The 12,130-nt window shown below is 47.7% G+C and overlaps 1 protein-coding gene across 6 annotated transcripts in view; it reads left to right on the plus strand.

Annotated features, from left to right (window-relative positions):
* Positions 1-12,130, plus strand: part of NCOA1 (nuclear receptor coactivator 1) — a 313,251-nt gene that overhangs the window by 166,464 nt on the left and 134,657 nt on the right. Inside the window, exon 1 of one of the 6 annotated variants that reach the window (XM_083432485.1) lies at positions 2,037-2,155. The exons of 4 other annotated variants lie outside the window; for them this stretch is intronic. The gene's annotated coding sequence lies outside the window, so the exon portion shown is untranslated. Of the gene's footprint in view, positions 1-2,036; positions 2,156-4,280; positions 4,678-12,130 lie in introns of those variants that run through there. One more of the 6 variants, XM_083432486.1, reaches the window with a different exon arrangement.

The raw sequence follows: 12,130 nt of genomic DNA on the forward strand, positions 1-12,130 counted from the left end.
ATTGTTTGAGTTTATAACTTCATTCCAGCAAGATTCCCATCCCAGGCCACTGAGAAGCTCCGTACGGGCCTGCTCCTGGGAGTTCAGCAGAAACCGGCAGTGAGAAAGGGGCTAAGCCCCATCTCTCCTCCTCCCACTAGTCCTTTTGCTCAATGTTGCATCCTCTCACAGCAGCTTCTTGTTCTTCTTGGAGGGTGGAGACATGGGAAGTTACACAAAAGTCTGCGGAACATGTAGTTTGGCACCCAAAGTCCCTGTGATTCTGTCTTAAAGAACACAGTACGACAACCCCGAGAGCCTGTCCTCTGGTTGTGTGCCTGAGCAAATTGTCAATTGTGCTTTTTCCAGAAAGCCCAACTCCAGCAAGAAATGCCTCTCCTCCTTTACTTGGAACAGTGTCTGTGGCCTTTGCTTGGGGCAAATGTTCCCCCTTTTGCAATCAATCTTGGTGTCTGGAGCAGTCTTGCCGCATTCCTAAAGAGCACTCCGTTTCATTTTCATTTGTCCTCTCTCCCTTTTCCTTGCTATTTTTGCCTGCAGAGTCTGCAATGTTTAACTTTCTGTTGAGCCTGGAGGGGGTGAGGGGAATGAAAAATGCCTTGATTTGGGGAAGGAGCAGAATGGGTGTGCCTTCGTGGTTTCAGTCATTGTTGTAAGACTCCTCAAGCCTCTGAGTTGGCCGAATAATACAAGTGCTCATTTTGCTTATTTAGGTGAGGGGATTGCTCAGTGGCAGAGCAATGGCTTTGCATAGAAAGGTTTGTGGGTTCAACCTCCAGCATAAGAAGAGCCTGAAGGATCAGGTCTGTGGTCCCATCTATTCCAGCATCTGGCCTGTAGGAAACGCTCAAGCAGGACCCAAACACAGTAACCCTTTCTCATCCTGTGGCTCCAAGCAGCTGATATTCAGAAGCATTCCTGCAGCAGACTATGGAAGCAGAATATAGTACAGTCGTACCTTGGAAGTCGAACGGAATCCATTCCGGAAGTCCGTTCAACTTCCAAAATGTCTGGAAACCAAAGTGCGGCTTCTGATGGGCTGCATGAAGCTCCTGCAGCCAGTGAGAAGTCGCGCCAGATATTCAGCCTCTGAAAATTGTTCGAAAACTGGAACATCACTTCTTGGTTTTGATCATTCGGGAGCCAATTTGTTCGGGAGCCAAGGCGTTCGGGATCCAAGGTGCAACTGTACAGTGCTACCTTGGTTCTTGAACTTAATCCATTCCAGGAGTCGGTTCGACTCCCAAAACCGTTCAAAAACCAAGGCGCGACTTCCGATTGGCTGCAGGAGCTTCCTGCACTCAAGCGGAAGCCATGTTGGATGTTCGGCTTCCAAAAAACATTTGCAAACTGGAACACTTCTGGGTTTGCGGTGTTCGGGCGCTGATTTGTTCTACAACTAAGCCTTTGGGAACCAAGGTACCACTGTAATAGCTATTGATGGCCTTAATCTCCACGAACTTGTCCAATCCAATCATCTTTTAAAGCCTTCCAAGCTGGTGGCATCTTCCACTCGACATTTTCACTTTTCTGCAACCAGGGCCAGCCCAAGACATTTTGGCACCTGAGGCACACCCCAAAATGGTGCTTCCCTCCCTGCCAGGGAAGAAGGGGTGAAGGAACATCTATATCAGGAACATGGTGGGGGAAGAAAGATCAACATGGGGATCTGCTGCCTCTGGTGGATTCTGCTGCCCGAGGCAGCTGTCACACCTTGCCTCTTGGTTGGGCCGTTCCTATCTGCAACTAATGACAGGTTGGAGACAGCTTTAAATTGAAGAAACAGCACTGGGAGGAAAGGTTGACCCACCCTTCTCAATACCATAGCCTCAGTCCAAGTATTAAAAAAGAGGTTTCCCAGGTTTAGATAATCCATTAAAGACAGGTTCCAGGAGTCACAGTAGAGGTTGGCAGGCAGGTAAAAGACCCAGGGAGGATTTATGCCTGGCCAGGTGAGCAGGAACCAGAAGGCTACCTGGTGCGGACAAGGGTGGATCTGGGCTGCGACACTGCCTGCTTCTTCCTCTACTTTGCAGTCTCCAGTGTCTCACCGCAAAGGGCTTCACTCTGTTTGATTCCTGTGGAAAGGCTCCATTGTCAATAAACCATCGTATGCTGACAAGGGGAGAGAACCATAGATGTGCTGATCTCACGGGTATGTGCAAACCGGCATTTGAGGCCTGAAAAAAAACCAAAGTGCCAACTTAAACTTGTGCCTAGAGGGCTGTGGAAAGCCAGTGCAGAGCACAGATGGGGCTCCACAGCATCGTTTTAAGGACAGGTGGGCCATTTTAGAGTGGCAAACTAACTATGTTATGTTACCACTCCTCTTGTTGCTATAAGACACACAGGTCACAATCCCAAGTGTGCATGTGGGACTTCTATTTTGCTTGTGCTTTACCAACTTGCTGCACCTGAAAAGTCAAAGCTGATACCGTGGTCCAACATGTTTAAGAAGAGACCAGCATTATTCTCAATTATCACTAAGATTATTTTATTTATTTTCAGTACTGTTCTATCCTTCTCCTAGGTTGCCATAGAAAGTTTTTTTTAAAATCTCATTTAAAAAAAATCAATATAAAAGTAATTATACGAAAACACTAAAAATGCAGCATGCAAAGCACCAAAACCATAGCAACCAGCAGCTAGCATCTCCCTAGCTTGTTTCCTCCCTCCATCAATAGGAGGACACAGATCAAGCCAGGTGGATCTCTCTTGGAAAGTCATTCCAAAGTTGCAGTGGCATAACATGAAAACTCCACCCACCTCAGTTCGGGAGGGAGGGAGGGGGGCGTTGGGGCCTCAGTTGTTGTCTTGAGCGCATGAGAAGGCACATGCAGGGGGAGGCAGTCCTTTGGGCATTCTGCTTCCAGATCATTCAGGGCTTCAGTGTTTAGCACTGGCAACTTGAACTGATCCAAGAAACAAATTAGGTAAGCAATGCAGCTTAAAAATACAGTCATACCTTGTGTTACGTTTGCTTCACGCTGTGGCTTTTCAGGTTACGAATGTGGCAAACCCGGAAGTGTTTACTTCCTGGTTCTCCATGCGCAGAAGCGCTCTATTGTGCTTCATGCACGCACAGTAGTAGTGCTCTACTTACAGACTTTTCGGGGTGCAAATGGCACCCCGAAACGGATTGCATTCGTAAGTAGAGGTACCACTGTATCAGTTATATACTTGGACTAGAAAACTGCAGCATTTTTCACCCATTGACATTTCCAAGCTGTTTTCAAGGGCAGCCTCCCTAGAGGGGAGCACATTCTGCAGAATACCCTGACATGGTTACAGTGACCAAGTATGCCTTCAACAGGAAAGGGAGCTTCAACATGCAGAGGCACTATACCTCCAAATACCAGTTACTAAGGTATTTGGTGATGCCTCCACTGTGTCATATTTGTTGGTTTCCTAGAAGCATCCAGCCGGTCACTGTTGTAGGCATCATGCCAGACTAGATGTCCATTTTTGTCTGAGCAAGCCGAACTGCCCCAGGACCAGTCTAGTCCAGCATCTTGCTTGGAACAGTCCCAAGCCAGGTGCTTCCAGGAAACATAGAAGTAGGACTTAAGTGAAGACAACCCCGCTGCCTGCTCTCCAGCAACTGGAATTCAGAGGCATCCTGTCTGCAACATGGAGGTTCTCTTGAACAATTATAACTGGTAGCCTAGCAGTTGACTTGACCCTGGATTTGTCTGATTGTTCCATATGTTTAATTGTGCGTTGTGTGAAACACTGCTTGTGCCTTTTTGTATGGAGGTAGTCTCTGACACAAAATAGGGTGTGTGAATATAATACTGCAGGGGGGGGGGGTGACCAGCACTACCAGTCTGCCAGCTCCATCCAGGGAATCCTCCCACTTGCCATATTGTTGTCCTTGCCATGTTTACGTATTAAGTTTCTGCACTGCTTCTGAGCCCAAAATGAGGCTTTCAGAGCAGTTGGCAGTATAACTATTTGCAACAAATGCAACACGTTTGTCACTGATCCCTTTCAGCTAAGCAGCATCAGCATCCGAGGATGACTATCTAGTCGTTGTTGCGCCCCAAACTGCCTTCCGCACGTGGCTTGCCGCTCCGCCGGGCGCTGCAGAAGCGTGGCAGTTGCCTGCGCGCCTGGGCTGCGATCTCTTCTGCCACGCGGGGGTGGCTCCTCTGGTTTTGTCGCCTGCCCGGTCCTTTCACGGAAGCCGCCTCGCAAGGTCCCTTCCGGCATCCCGGGGAAGCGCACGGGAGCAGCCGGTGCGGGTCTGCTTCGCGGGGCTCCTTCGCGTGGGCACCTCTCCGCCGTGCGCCCTCGCCCGCCGCTCTCCCCTGCGCCTTTGCGCGCTTGTTTTTCCGAGAGCCGCTCCCTTGTGCTTGGCCAGAGCCTGCCAGGTGGCACCAGGGATCCCAGGAGCGTCGCTGGGTTGGAGTGGCTCTGGCGGCATGTGTTTAGTTTAATTATCCAGTCAGCTGGTGTGGGGATCGAGGAGCAGCAGCAGCTCGGCTCCGGTGCTGAATCCTCCTCCTGTCGCAGCAGCAGCGAGCGCACGCCAAATGTATTCCGAGCAGCCCGGAGCACATGGAGCCGAGGGGAGGCGAGGGAGCCTTGCAGGGGCGGCATGCTAGCCCTCAGGTTGCTGCTGCTGCCGCCGCCGCCCAGCCCACGAGCGCGCTTGTCTAGCTGGAAGCCGGCCAGGTAAGGGCAAGAGCCCCGTGGAGAGGCGTCCGCGTTCCTCTCGCTTCCGACTGTTGGGTGTCCTTCATCCAAGACCTCTCCTCCGCCGGGCGCTCTCCATTGGCTGCAAGGCGGGAGGCAGCGAGGAGGACCCTCGGCGCCTCTTATCTTTGTTTATGTAACCGTGCAAACCAGAGGCAATGTCCAGCTGCAGAGGGACAGCTCGATCTTGCCAGCGACGGGCTGCTTTGCCTTCAGCATTGAAGCTGGCGTTCACTGTAGGCTGAACTTTGGTAGTTTGCTCCTTCTTGCCTCCCTCTCCCTTCTCTCTCTCTCTCTCTCTCTCTCTCTCTCTCTCTCTCTCGTATTCAGTAGTGCTGCGTAGTTTCTGGAGAATGCTGTTAAGTGCAAACTTGCCCATTTCAGCAGTGACCTTGAAAATCAGCGTATAAAAGTTCAAATTGGTCATACTTGGCACGGATACTCTCTGCACGTTGCTTGCAGAAGTAGGCACACGGTGGGTTTTTTTTGGGGGGGGGGCGTGGGGGAGACCCTTAAAGGGGAAAGCAAGTCAGAGGGGGAAAGAGTTATTGGAAGGGGGGAAGAAGCCCTGCTGAGCCCGCTAATCATTGACAAGCACTAAAAGCAGAAGAAAAAAAGTTAATTATTTCAGATTGTTTTCTCCTAATACGCTGCCGCACAATAGCAAGGAAGTTTTTCCTCTGGTGGAAATTAATTTGCTGCTGTCGTATCAGCAAGTTCTAAACAATTGCTGAGTGAGGAATGTTGGACTCCGTGATCTGGCTTGAGGCTCGAGAAATGTCGAAGGCACATTTTTAAAGCACGCAGTAAAAAAAAAAAAGGCAGGGGGAGTGGTCTTGCTGTTTTTGATCACTTCAGTGGATTATCAGCAATGTTTTGTGGCTGAGGACTTAGAGAAGCACAGTGAGCAAGTCTGCCCGTAACAGCCAAAACGTACCGCTTGCGTTATGCTAACGTGTCTCTGACAGAGTTCCACGTGCTGGGGAAGCAGAATTGGCACAAATAGCTGTATGTAACAGTTGCTACACAGCATGCAGTGGAAGTGCGCGGCTGGATATAGCTGCACCAAAGCAATGATTTGTTCCAGACTTGGAACCATGAGTGCCTGCAGTCTGATAAGATGCATTAATATGTGTGCGCCATATTGTGTAGCAGTTTAGCTTGTGTGCGGTTTTGCATTAGGCTTGCGCCCTTTTGATACACAACGCAGACCTTCACAGATGTGCCTAGACGGCTGGTGGTTTGCATGGTTTCCTGCTGGCAATCGTGTGGCATTGAGGTGGTGCATGGCGTCCAGTGGTGCTGAAACCCTTTGCTCCTGCTTAGCTCTCCACTTCCACCCTTCATTTTTAACTTTTGTGCAAAAAGCTCCTGTACCGCACTGTACAAACGTTCCTGTGCCTGGCCTGGAGATGAGACTCAAGAGCTCTTTTCCCTGACCGCTGTGTTGCTGCTGCTCTTTCCCTGTGAGAACTCCCTTTTTTTAAAAAAGTGCATTTGTGCCATTGGACCCATTCCAGAAAAGGTAATTTTGAGCAGAAGTTAAGTCCAGCTGCTTTTATTATCCCTGTCTTAAGGTTCTCCTACTCCCAGCATGGACACACAGCACTACGTCTATTAAGTTTTGTCTAGATGCATGGTTACGATGCATAGATCACTGTTAGTTTGGAGATAGAAAATTCAAGATGCTCTGCAGGTGTGGGAAGCAGAGGCTTGTGTGTACGAGGAAACGCACAAAGATTTGTACTGGAACCAGGATTCAATGAGAATGACTTTGGACCTATGGAGCTGCCTTGTAACGAGTCAGATCCCTGGTTCTCCTAACCCAGTACATTCTCTCATCTGGCAGCAGCTTTCCAATAGCCTTTTCTAAATGGAGGCCAGGAGTTGACTCCTAGGCACGTTCAGATGACTTGCACTGGGTTATGGGCTCCCCCCCAAAAGTCATCCTATTAAGTTGCCCCACCCTGAGTGAGAAGATTGGTCATTGGACATTAAATGTGGCACCAGTGGCAACGAACACCCTGAATTGTGGGTGGGGAACCTGCAGTCTTCCTAATGTAGTTGGACTCCAGGCTGGCAAATGGTCAGGGATGGTGGGAATTGTATTCTGGCAATGCCTGGAAGGCCAGAGGCTTCCTACCCCAAATCCACCTCTCCATTCTCCTGCTCTGCTTCCTCTTAGTTGCGGAGGTTAGTATTGTGAGGTTTGAAAGCAAGAGGTTCTTCGTTGTGGTGCTGCCTCTTTCGAAGTGTTTAACCAAAGAGGGATTTTGTTTGTTTCATTATTATCCCTTCTTTTCTCCAGCATGGAAATTAAGGCAGTGTAGGTCTGTTTCCAGGCAATCTGCTTGGCTTCGTTGTTGCCTTATTCATTACGCAGTCCAGTCAAAACAGTCGTCTTAAAGAAGGCCTTTTTGAATGTCTGAGTCCTTTGTTTTCTGCGGCAGCTCCTGCTGTTTTTCCTTTATCATCTTGGTTTGCTTAAGGAACTGTTTCTTTGTCTTATAAATTGCATGTTTCTGGGGTTGTTTAATAGACAGGAGACTAACACATTTTATAAATAAATAAATGAAAGCGAGGCTACAATAAAGCTTGCATTGAAAGCAGAGAACCTTTGCCTGAGTGGGGTAGATGTACCTGTATGTTGCCAACACACATATGTTCCAGCTCTTCTTCAAGTCCTCAACCGACTACGTATCCAGCAGTAACTACCCTGGAGTGAAAGCACGCATCTATACTAAGTAGGGACGTAGGTGGCACTGTGGGTTAAACCACAGAGCCTAGTGCTTACCGATCAGAAGGTCGGTGGTTCGAATCCCCGCAACGGGGTGAGCTCCCGTTGTTCAGTCCCAGCTCCTGCCCACCTAGCAGTTCGAAAGCACGTCAGAGTGCAAGTAGATAAATAGGTACCGCTCCGGCGGGAAGGTAAACGGTGTTTCCGTGCACTGCTCTGGTTCGCCAGAAGTGGCTTAGCCATGCTGGCCACATGACCCGAAAGCTGTACGCTGGCTCCCTCGGCCAATAAAGCAAGATGAGCGCTGCAACCCCAGAGTCAGTCACGACTGGGCCTAATGGTCAGGGGTCCCTTTACCTATACTACCAAAGTAAAATAGCTTTTATGTTTTCATTCCTCTTAAACGGGAAGCCTGGGAACAGAGATTTGGTGAAAATGTTAGGAATTTTGCATTCTTTGCAGCCTCACAAAACAGCAACTACTAGTGTGCATTAAGACAATCATGGTATCTTACACCTGTTTCAAACCAGTTGAAGTTGTGTAGTGTAGACAGACACAAGCAGCACAATTGCCTCTCTGTGGAAAGTGCTTCTCTCCAGTGTGAAAGTGCTTCTGAAGTAGGTATTGGGGGTGGAGGGGGGGGGGGAGAGATGTTAATAATATATAGTTCAGGCTTTGCATTTAAGTTCTTTGTTTAATGTCCTTTTTGCACTATAAATTTCAGTAGTTTGGACTCCTTTGTGTGGACTCTCTTTTTCTCCCATCTTGCCACAGCGAGCCATTTGTTCCTGCAAAAATGAGGCCATGCTTTCTTGGCCTGTGATGTTTATGAACTGCTGTGTGTGCCTGTTCAATTGCTTTTTAAAAAACTGGCAGAGATGCCAGTGATACCTTGGAAATCCTCTCAGGTTGGTCTGATCTAGCCTCAGTTTGGAGAGTTCTCCCTTTTCTGGACCATCTTAATGGTTTCCAGAAACAGTGTGAAATGAAAGCTAGGATCGGTGTTTCCTGCTCTCTGCTCCTCAGTTTTTAAAGTTGTGCTTCACATTCTGTCCTGTGAGCATATTTTGTGCTAAATCCATTTGACTTCCCTTATTTTTCCAGCAATGACATTAGAACCCAAAGGTTGTCCAAAGGGCACAGGATGATGCAATCACCAGTTCTCCTTTCTTCCTTTGCAGAAAGGAGTCGCTTTCCAGCATGATGATGATCTCAGGAGTATGGTGCTTGGAGAGCTCCCCCGCTTCTCTTAGCAGCAACACATTGATAATGTTTTCTGTGACTTGTCATGAATAAGCTTGATGGATTCCTAATATGCTAACTTCCAGTTCCCATAAGCATAATAGCAACTTCAAGCTGCATGTGGAGAAGGATAAAGTGAATTGCTAGCTGTGTGATGATTTGCCTATAATGTTTGTTAAGTGTAGCCCTTCTCCCATAAGGATCCTTCTATTGACCCCGGGGCTTCGTTAGCAGAGAGTGTTTGGTCTCTCACATAGTCCCACTGTGTGCCACTTCCTAGACCAGGAATGCGAAAAACATGGTATTTTATTTCCATGGAATTTTCTGCGTCACCTCTAACTCCAACAGCCTCAGAGATATATGGAATGTCCATGGAGTTTCTTGGCTGTCCTTCCCTTTGTGTCCTTATTCTCCCCATCACCACCACTGAAAAAACCCTCCACTGTTGCACAGATTGTTGCACATTATAGCCACAAGCTAGTGCACATGGGTGCACATTTTACATTGACAAATGAGTGCCACTGTTTCCGTTTTGATGACTTGCCTTTCATGCATAAACACATGTGCAGTTGGGCCTGTGTAGAAGAGAAGAACAAAGTTGAATCGGCAGGCCAAGCACTTGTTTGTAGACCAGGGGATAGGAAGCATGTGGCCCTCCAGATCTTGCTGGACTACAATTCCCATCATCCCTGACTGGCTGGGGCTGTTGGGAGTTGGAGTCCCACAATATCTGGAGCGTCACAGGTTCTCCAACCCTGACAAGAATAGGGTCTGGAAGTGATTGCTTTGCTTGCTTAGGCTGGATGTTAGCCTTTGCCCACATACACCCCAATCCAGCCCTGCTTGTGTGTGGCTAGTTGTGGAAGCAAATGCACATCCCATTAAGAGTAATGCCGTGCTGAGGACATTTGGTCTCAGATGTGCATTCATAAAGCATTCAGCCTGTGATCCCCCCCAACAGCTTCAGTATTCGGCTGCCAATTAATTCTCCTCCCCAAAGGAAAATAAATTGGATAATCAGAGCGCAGGAAGACTTCAGAAAACTGTCTGCATCGGTGCATCAAGAAAATGTGCATTAGAAATTGAACTGGTTGGATTGCTGCAGGATCTCTATCTTGGGCTTTCTCCCCAGGTATCCAGGCAGCAAGAAAGTCCATACCTTTCTCCCCCTTGTCATCTTGGAAGAGCAGAGAGCTACTTAGCCAGCAAGTCTGTCAGCTAAGAAATTGATTGGAAAATATTGTAGGCCAAGAACCTGCTTTGAATTAAATATGTGGGCTCCTCTATGAAACGAGGGACTTTGAATGTGGTGTGCTGTTGTGAGTTTGGTCAGCACCCCTTAGTATTTGTGGAAATATTGCATTAAAACATGTTACCTAACTCACTTAAGTTGAAATAATTGGTATAGCAGAGTATCTAAGAATCTGAGCTGTGCATCATGACACACCCTTGGTTCAAACCTTGCTTTTGCCATGAGCTCACTCGGTGCTCATAGGAAAGCCTCTGTTTGCCTTCACGCCCCCTACAATATGGGGGCAATTATACCAGTCCTAGTTCCATGGACACTGTAAGCAGTGCTTTCTTTTCTAGAGAAATAGGTGCCAGTGCTCACCATGAAGCTGTTGCAGTAAGTGTCACACTTTTAAACCACAAAAGAGAGGTGTCGGTATTGCGTACCCCTTAAGTACCTCCTGAAAAGAAAAGCACAGATCGTAAGGATTATTGAGATAATGTGTGTATCTCAGGAGGACTCTAAAAGTGCTCTTATAAATGCTTAGTATTTTTAATATGGTTGCTCTTTATAGTGAGGCACACTGTGGCTTCTTTTTGGTTATGTATTACAGGCACCTCTCTGTTGGACTTTCTTCGCCAACTGAGCTTGTGCAGCGACTGGGGCGATGGGATAAAAACTTGCCCGCAATATCTTTGTTTACTTTTATTTTTAAATAATCATCAAACAGCTGCAACTCTACAGCAGCCAGCAGAATACCAAGCAGTTAGGTAAAGGTAAAGGTACCCCTGCCCGTACGGGCCAGTCTTGACAGACTCTAGGGTTGTGCGCCCATCTCACTCAAGAGGCCGGGGGCCAGCGCTGTCCGCAGACACTTCCGGGTCACGTGGCCAGCGTGACATCGCTGCTCTGGTGAGCCAGAGCCGCACACGGAAACGCCGTTTACCTTCCCGCTAGTAAGCGGTCCCTATTTATCTACTTGCACTTAAGAGTGCTTTCGAACTGCTAGGTTGGCAGGCGCTGGGACCGAACAACGGGAGCGCACCCCGCCGCGGGGATTTGAACCGCCGACCTTTCGATCGGCAAGCCCTAGGCGCTGAGGCTTTTACCCACAGCGCCACCCGCGTCCCTTGGTCAGCTTAAATACAGTTTTCAAAATAATCAATTACCCTATCAGATCGCTGCATTCGGTGCAGCAGGTCAACTCCCCCTTCTAATTAGTTAAATTGTTAAGATACTACAGGTGTGTTGAATTGTTAAGAGCTCACAGATGTGCCGCCATGCAGGTTATAATTACAAACACACACCTCTGAGTAGCACCATTGACCACATCAACATTAAGAAAACCCAACACTCTCCACTTGCAGGATCTGTACCTTTAATGCCATTGGCTCAGCCCTGTGGAATACTCTGCCAGTATATGCCTTCTGTGCCAACTTTTAAAAGCCTGCTGAAAACTTTTCTATTCTGTCAGGCCTATGCAGGCAATTACGAACCTGTCTCCCACAATGGGTTACTGATCTTTGTTTTTAGCTTTCTCTGCTTTCATTGTATGGCTTCATCTTATTTTTGGTATTGTAAACTGCTTTGATATACAGTGGTACCTTGGTTCTCAAACTTAATCTGTTCCGGAAGTCCATTCCAAAACCAAAGCATTTCAGAACCAAGGTGCGCTTTCCCATAGAAAGTAATGCAAAATGGATTAATCTGTTCCAGACTTTTAAAAACAACCCCTAAAACAGCAATTTAACATGAATTTTACTATCTAACGAGACCATTGATCCATAAAATGAAAGCAATAAATAATGTACTGCAGTCACACAATCAATCAGTCAGTAGCTGAACTGGGTTTCACACAGTCACAAAAACAAAAAAAGAGCCACAAAAACGCAAAATAAGTTCTGAAACAGGAATACTTACTTCTGGGTTTGCAGTGTTTGGGTTCCAAGTTGTTTGAGTACCAAGGCGTTTGAGAACCAGGGCACCACTGTATTTTTGTGATATAGCGGTATATAAATATTTTCATGAATGAATGTGATGCCTGCCTGTGGGGGCAGGGGGCAGGGAGACAGCACCAAACACCCAGAACCAAGTGGTCTTTGATATTGCAACTTCACCCTAAGAACCCAAGGAAGGGACACTGTCATGTGTTGCCTCTTGAGAGTCTTGCATTCAAACTACAGTGGCACCTTGGTTTGCGAACGGTCTGGTTTGCATACGTT

The sequence above is a fragment of the Podarcis tiliguerta genome (genome assembly GCF_965153285.1).
Source record: "Podarcis tiliguerta genome assembly, chromosome: 3".
NCBI classification, from domain to species: domain Eukaryota; kingdom Metazoa; phylum Chordata; class Lepidosauria; order Squamata; family Lacertidae; genus Podarcis; species Podarcis tiliguerta.